Below are 8,137 nucleotides of genomic sequence, written 5' to 3'. Positions count from 1 at the left end.
CGCTGCGCTGAACCCTCCTCCCTCGCGTTTCTTTCTGCTTTTGCTTTTTATAACTCAGATTTTTGCCGTAGAGAGCAACCAGATTTGTCGGTCGGTGGGGCAGATGGCTCTCAAAGGAGGAAGTGGAGAAGGATGAAGGTTTTGAAGCCTTTCTGAAGTTTAACTTGCAGCTAACTCTTGTTGAAGTTTGGCAGTCGATTTTTCTGGGCGGCGACCGGCACGCGGATGAAAGAAGCTGCAATGGAATTTAGGCAATAAACCTGGTTTTTAGAATGAGATTAAGACAGCATTCAGTCCAAATACTGCCAAAGTGTGCACAATTCAGTGACATCTTAAGGAACTTGTTTCCGCTTTGATGCGGTGTTGCAGGAGCCCTGTGTTTCTAAGGACTTGGGGTGAATGGAAAATGACAGAATTATGTCAATGAGTAACTTATAGTAGATTTATTTAGAAGATTCTGTTTTCTGGGTCAAGCGCTACATTATTTTCTCTCAAAAAAGTCAGTTTTGTCTAAAAAACTTATGTCTTTCAAAAAGGCTTAGCCTACTATCTTGGATCCTCCCAGAGATCACGTAAGAGGCGTACTGCAGTTCTCTTGGAGTAACAGCACTCTTGCAGCTCTGTAAGCTTCTGCCACTTAAGGAGTGTGCGATCTTCCGTCACTTCTTTTTTCAAAATATTTTGTGGAAATGACATAAATCTGTAGAAGCAGAAATCCCTACGTACAGACACCTCATCATGAGACACGCAGCTTCAGTTAGGGTTAAAAAGTAGACACGACGGACTGTAAAACTTATTTCTCCTTTGGAAGATTCAGTCCTGCTTGGGACTTGGTATGGCCTTGTTCTCAGTGTCTCATTTTTCATGTGTTAAGAGCTGGGAAAGTAGTAGCCTTGTCGCTCGCTCACCCATCTTCCTTTGCATTGAGGGGTTCTCAGTGTCTCATTTTTCATGTGTTAAGAGCTTGCTCACCCATCTTCCTTTGCATTGAGGGAATGGTTTGTGTGGTTACAAGACAAACTGAACCAAGAAGCCTGTCTGTGTTTAAAACTGACAGGTTTGGGTTTGGGGTTTTTTGGGGTTTGGGTTTTTTTTTTCTAGGCTTGGTGCATGGCTGGCTGAGCATTTTTGTGGAGGGCAGGAACAAGGGAAGAATAGGAGTTTCTTTGGAGAAAACGCTGGCTCAGCACATGTGAGTTGGATAAAGCTTCGCAATTTGGTTCAGGTCAGAAAAGAGAAAGGTGTGCTCCAGTCCAAGCAGATTTATGTAGACTGAAGCAATTTTCATTTTGCCCCTTTTTTAACTGAAAATCTTTAAGAAAAATACAAGAGTTTCAGGTACTGGGTAGGCTAAAAGTTATTTGGCATTTTGATGTCTTCCTGTGTCTTGCAGGGATGAGCCTGCGATGTAGTCTGGCCTGTGATAAGTTGTCTTTGTAACACATGGTGAATAAAAAGGCTTGAAGTTGGATTTTTATCACATGGAAAATTTGGCTAATGAGCTACTTGTCTTCCTTGTTACAGATAATGACCCTACTTTTGAAGTTTTGATTACGTTTGACTTGAATTAGTAAGACGTCTTTTAGAAAGTCCCATTTATTGATGCACGTCCAAAGAAATATTACTTCCCTGCTCCTGTGCCTTCACTCCACCTCTCTCTTCCTGCAGCCTCTCCTCGGTCTACGCCTTCTTTTCAGGAGACTGTAATGATTCATTATGCCATATCCTCTGCTGCCTCTGCCATGGGCCCTCAGGTGGCTGAGCAGGAGGTCACTGGAACAGGCTCCCCAGTGAAGTAGTCACGGCACCAAACCTGTAAAGAGTTCAAGGAGTGTCTGGATGACGCTTTTAGTCATATGGTTTAGGTTTTAGGTGGTCCTGCGAGGAGCAGGGAGTTGGACTCGATGATCCTTATGGGTCCCTTCCAACCTGAGATATTTTGTGGTTCTGTGAAGAGGAGCTTTAGTCTGCCTGGGCTGCTGGCTCCCCAGCAGGACTTCTGAGCCCTGGGCCAGCTAACAAGGAGGTCTGGCACATACTGTCTCTTGGCCCAGGCAGACTACGGAGTTTTTCTGTTGAGCATGCCTGGATGAGACCTTTTTTTCAGCAGATGCTTTGGGAACCAGCCCAAGTGATATTGAAAGGATACATTACCCTTCAAATAGATGATTACTGGTACACAGACTGTTTACGGAAATAGATAAAATCATTCACATTCTGATTTTCACGGAGGTAGTAAACACAGAAGTAGGTAATGGCCATGTATTTTTGTAAGTGAATCAGAAAATGGAATTAAAGCAAACTGATTTTGTGTGTGTTTTAAGTTCCCGAGGCCTGTTTGCCATTTTTAAGAAGTATGCCTGTAACACAAAAGTTAGATGTTAAGGTCTTGTGAAAGCTACACCAAGTTGCCCAGCTTTCCATAGCAAAAGGCAATAATTACCTTTCTGAGTTTGTTTCTTTGTTTTGTAGTAAACATCTTACATGATCAGTAAATTTCTTTTGCATATGTATTTGCTTGCAAGCCAGCATTTCCGCTTAACTGACAAATTCTGAGTCCAGAAGCGTGTGCACTTTGCCTTTGCATGTTGCAACACACTAACTAGACCAACCTCTTCTAGTCACTTTACAGGTATGTGGAGGTCCTTGTAGAAACATTTTTCCATTTGAAAGACATTTTATAGTTTAGTGTTCCTGCAGTACAAAGGGAAAGGAATCCGCATGATTAGTTTGAATACAAAAAAAACCACCCACAGGATTATCGATCGCCATTCTGCTTAAACTTGCACTTCCATTAAAAGGAAAGTTTCTAGCTCATATTGTTGTTACAGTTTTAGCTATTTGCTGTTAAGCTTGCAGGCAGATATTCCTGTTGTTCTTCTCAAAGGTTCTGTGGAATTTAGAAGAAAGGTGGATCTCCACATTTTTCTCTTTTTGTTTTTGATCCATGTGAGCATTTCAAATTAATTGGGTCCCTATCAGTCTTTCGGACACGCATAATATCTGAGCAGCCCAGAGATTACTTGAGAATTCAGGTGGAGGCAGAGGAAAGGGCAGAATAGCAAATACAGGAGTTGAAGGAATGGAGAAGTTGACACTTTGGTACCTAGAAGGCTGGGTGCACTATGAAGTAATGGAAAAAGCAGTTTACTCCATTCCTTCCGCCCCCCCTTACTAGCAGGTATAAAACTAGTAGTTGTAGGAAGTAGGACTGACTGATTTTTTTTTTTTTAAATTAAATATAACTGATGAATGTTCCTGGCATTTTGCCAAATTATTCAGCCACTGTATCCAGTCAGGTACTATTCACCAAGTATGCTTGGTCCTATTTCACAAATCCCAAAGACATTATTCAGTTAACTTCTGTTTGGATGTAGAAGTCTAATGTATTGAAAATTTATTGAAGAAATATTTAATACAAAGCTATTAGAGGTGCCATATATTATGTGGGAGAGTTTTTCAGTTCCTTTAAGCAGCAGAGGATAAAGTTTTGGGGATTCATTGTGTTCTGGCGAAGTAAGATAGTGCAAATGCTGATCTCCTCTCTCTGGTAACCAGCGATGGGACACAAGGAGATGGAATGGAGCTGTGTCAGGGGAAGTGCAAGTTGGACATTAGGAAAAGGTTCTTCACTGAGAGGGTCGTTGGTCCCTGAAACAGCCTCCCCCAGGAAGTGGTCACGGCACCAACCCTGTCAGAGTTCAAGGAGCATCTGGACGAGGCTCTTAGTCCTGTGGTTTAGTTTTAGATGGTCCTGCGAGGAGGAGGGAGTTGGACTTCATGATCCTCATGGGTCTCTTCCAACTCAAGATATTCTGTGCTCCTAAGAAATACTTCTCCCCATAGCTAGTGGTCTTAGCCTCTAGTTGAATATGGTTTGAGCAGGAAGAAAAAAGTCTGAAGTATTTAAGTGAAACATTTCTGTATTTAATGATGCAGACACACAATTCAGGTGAGGAACTAAGTGTGTTCAGGTCTTCTTTAAATAGTTTTACTGATTTGTAACTCTAGTATGTACTGTAGAAGTAGCATACTGAAAAAGCAAGATGCCGTGCTGGTCTGAGCTTGTGTATATGACATTGTAGGCAGATCAGAGTTTCTCAGTTTGTTCAGGACCAGTGATTATCTGTGGTCCTCATGATGTCTGGAGAGCCACGCAGCTTTTGTCTCTCTCTCAGTTACCTTATATGCTAGGCATGGCCAGAGTCTGTGTCCTCCAGTGGGGAATTACAAGAACTAAGGTGTCTGCTGCAAGAGGGAGGGGTTTGAATTTCACCTTCAGTTGGTCATTTCTACGGTAACGTTGCTGTGCTTGAGGGTATTTATCTTTGAGCTGGTCATCTTCCTTTCCATGCTGGTTTTGACAAAGTGTTCTACTAAAAGATACAGGGAACTTCCAAATGATAAAAAAGGCTGTTGAACAGCGTCTCTTCAATGGCTCTGCTGTAAATATGCCAGGTCCTTCCTGTTGGGCCATCTTCCTGTTTCTTCATTCCAGAATCTGCTCCCTGTCCCTCCACTTTCAAACTAGACAGACCTGTGCTTCTCCTTCACTAATACTTGCACCAGCACCATTCCTTTAAAAATAATGTTCTGTCTCGGAGAAGTTCAGGTGCTGACTTTAACGTTGCTGAGGTGGCAGCCTTGGAAAATCTCTTGCGTGATCTCGATTCAAGATCGAAGAGTGGATTGAGATGGATTGATTTCCAGAATTTCACTTTTATCAGTAACCAAATAAATTAGCACTTTTTGTATGCAGTAATTGTTGCATTTGCATGACTGTACAGTAATCAAGTGTGTTCACCACTGGAGTTTCACCACATACTATCTCATCTGAAACATGGGATTGCTAACAAGGCTTTTCCAATATCTTGGCTGTTGAGATGTCAATCACTTGTTTTTCCTTTGCCAGAAAGGAATACCCTGCTTGGCTTTGCCAGAAGTAGTAGGGAAAATTATGTCTTGGTTGGAACATTGGAATGGAAGTAAAGAACAGACCGGCTGCTTTAAACAGAGTCGCTGTTCTTGTTTTTCAGAAATATTTTTCAAATTTGCTAAAGAAATCAATTACTGTTTGAGACTCTAGGATACCATTAAGGAATCACTTGAGTAATATTGCTGTTACTAGAGCCTGTTCACCAAATGAGGCCATTTGTTGTCATTGGGGCTGTCAGAAATAGTAGAAACAGGATTCCGTGCTGTAAATTTCTGAGGAGCAGCATGATTTTGCTCCTTACCTGTTTCAGTTATGAAAGTAAAAGACTTTATTAGTAGAAATGCATCCCAATTTCTTCCCAGTTGTAAGATCATAGCCAGTCTTACGTTGTTGTGGCTAAAGATACTCTTAGCTGAAGCCAAAGCGGTTTTTGTCATGATCTGAAACTAATCTTATTGGGAGCAATGGACGTGATCCAGCTTATATGGTGCTGCCCTTTATTTTGGTTAGAATTTGATCAAGTTGTGTTTGTTACTGTTTTTCAAAGGTTTTCTTGATTAATTTCTGCTGGTTGTACTTTCTGGGTATCTAAAGTTCAGATCTCTTGTCCACAGCGGCACTGTATCAATGCAACAAGAGTGGTGATAAAAGAGTTATGCCTTTTCTGATTTCACTGATAGGGGATTTAGAGAAAATGAACAATTATTCATTGCCACCCTTAAAACTGAGGTCCGTGAGATTTGTTACAAGGATTTCTGTTTGCTTCTGTGGTACCACACAATCGAGTTAGCAAACCTCGTAAAGCTGAAGAACAACCTTTCTTATCTTATTAACCACATTTAACTATTTCGCAATGGCTCAATGCTACAAGACAACATCTTGCATACGTCGGAGCTAGGGGTGAAGAGTACTCTGGACGTGGGTAGAAAATGTCAGTAGCCTCATCAATGTGTCTTGGGCTATGCCATGAGATACAGCTGAGTTGAAATGTCCATTTAAGTCCAGAACAACCTTTTGTGGGGGCTCCTTTAGCCCTTTTCATGCCATATCTTGGAATTTTAATTGATTTACTTAGCTGTTTCAGATGATCGTTAAAAAACAAATATACCCTATCTGTACTGGATCTTTTGGGAAGTGCAGTCAGTTTGATGCTAAATTCAGAGGTGAAGCCTCAACATAGGGGTTCCACGGTAATGGACAGCAGTCAGCTGATCTTAGTTGACATGGCCAAATTCATGGTAATTCTCCCATTTAGATTAAAGTAAGCAAGTAGTGGCCAACAGAACTGGTGTTGAATAATGGATTTTTCAGCAAGAGTCTTGCTTCAGTGAATGAGGATTTCTAGTTTTACTTCTAGAAGAGCTGTAACTATTTGTCAGCAGCTGTTTCCAGCTGGATTTTGTCAAATGCAGGAATGGGGACAATTCAAAAGCATAGACATAGCATAGATTTTTTCCTTGCCTCAGTATTAAATGAAAAGGTAAACATATTTCTTACCTTCTTCCTAACTAATTTCAGTTTGAACTTGTTCTGTTCCTCCGGTTGTATTCTACCAAGCAACGCTAGTTATGAACGTATGGTTCACTTCCAAAAAGTAAGGCAGGCTGTGCAGGAGGAGCATTTCCTAGTCCCTTAAATTAGGCAATTGCTGAAGCTGTTTCTTATACAGAACAGTTCCGTTCATTAACACCGCAGAGCAATGGAAGAAGATGATTGGTTTCAACTTGACGGCAAAAAATTATGCAAGTTTACCCCAGAGTTTTTCAGCATTAACGTATCTGTAAGGTTTGTGTGGGTTGTTTTTCAGTCCTTGGGTTTATACATCTTTTATTTGTCATGAAACTGAGTTCATGTGTTAGAAGCTTTTGCCTAGAGCTGTTGAGCTGTTTGATATGGTTAGTGCTCAAAAGACGCACTAATTCATGGTGAGTAGTTGCTCCTAATGCTTCCAGCTTTCAGAATCTTCTTTACTACATTTAGCTTGAATTAGTGTACCTTAGTGACTTGACCTGATCTAGTCTAGCTGTAGAGAGAGTAACTGTGTTGGAAAACAGCCTTGAGCGGTGCAGCGCCTGGACTTACTATCTTTTTAGTTGCTGCATCTGGACTGTGCTGGAAGAAATAGCATCTGAGTGGCAGCTATGCATATCGTGCATTGTAAGTGCACACCTTAGCTAATGCTAAGGCCAAGCATGCTAACACTTTCTGCTACCAAAGGTCTTGCGGCATTCTAGTTGCCGACAGTGCTATGTGATGCCGCAAGTGTATGTGTTCATGGCTGCTGCTGGGAAAAGCTGCGAGACCTCTAAGCACGTTGTTGTAGTTGAAAAGAAGTTCCTCAGGGAAGAGGATAGCAGTGTCGAATCCCTGAATTGTTCTGGCAAAGCAGCCTGTTCTCCGTTGTACTTTCTCCTGGGGACTTCCAGACATGAGTAAAAAAATTTACCTGTGCCCATGTGCAGATCAGTTGTCCTATCTGGTAACTCTTGTATGTGATGGGGACTAGTCTGCAACATACTGCTCCTTATGATGACACAGGCTGTGTCACCTGCTGAGGAAGAGAGGCTGACTACAGTGGAATAGTGATGAGAAGTTAAGCTTGCATCTCCATTGTCTTGGGGGACTGAATCCGATTTTGATACTCATTTGGTGATGAAAATTATGTTCTTTGGCTAGTCCATCATAGCATCGACTAAATTAGGATGCTTGCTTTAACAGAGTTACCATCGGTGAGAAGTGATTTCCTATGGGGGTTTTGGTGATGGTTTTGGTTTTTGTTTGTCTGTTTTAAAGTACTCGAGTTTGCATTTGGTGTAATTTTAATTTGTAGATATTGGAGTTTACAAAAAATCAGCATTATATTGGAGTTAAAATTGTGACCTGGAAAAATATGTAATCTTAGAAGATAAAACAGCTAAAGGTTCTTCATACTGTTTTTTGCAAAAGTCTGTCTTTTTAATAGAAATTGCACACTATTGTTTTATTACCATTCTAGTTCAAAGGGCATAACGATTGGAATGTGATCCCATCCCACACGCTTGGATCTGCTATATCCTTTTTACTCTCACCCTACTCTTTCTTATAACCAGCTGTGCTGGTCCAAGTAAGAATAGAAAGAAAGCAGTCTGTAACACCCCAGTGCTCCCCTTTGTGTGGTTGGGGAGCAAATGGTACCTTCTTTGCTTTGGTACTTTTTCTTGA

This window comes from Egretta garzetta, unplaced genomic scaffold, assembly GCF_000687185.1.
Source record: "Egretta garzetta isolate BGI_Z169 unplaced genomic scaffold, ASM68718v1 scaffold751, whole genome shotgun sequence".
NCBI lineage: Eukaryota > Metazoa > Chordata > Aves > Pelecaniformes > Ardeidae > Egretta > Egretta garzetta.
The sequence above is the reverse complement of the archived record's forward strand: the minus strand, read 5'-3'. Positions refer to the sequence as shown.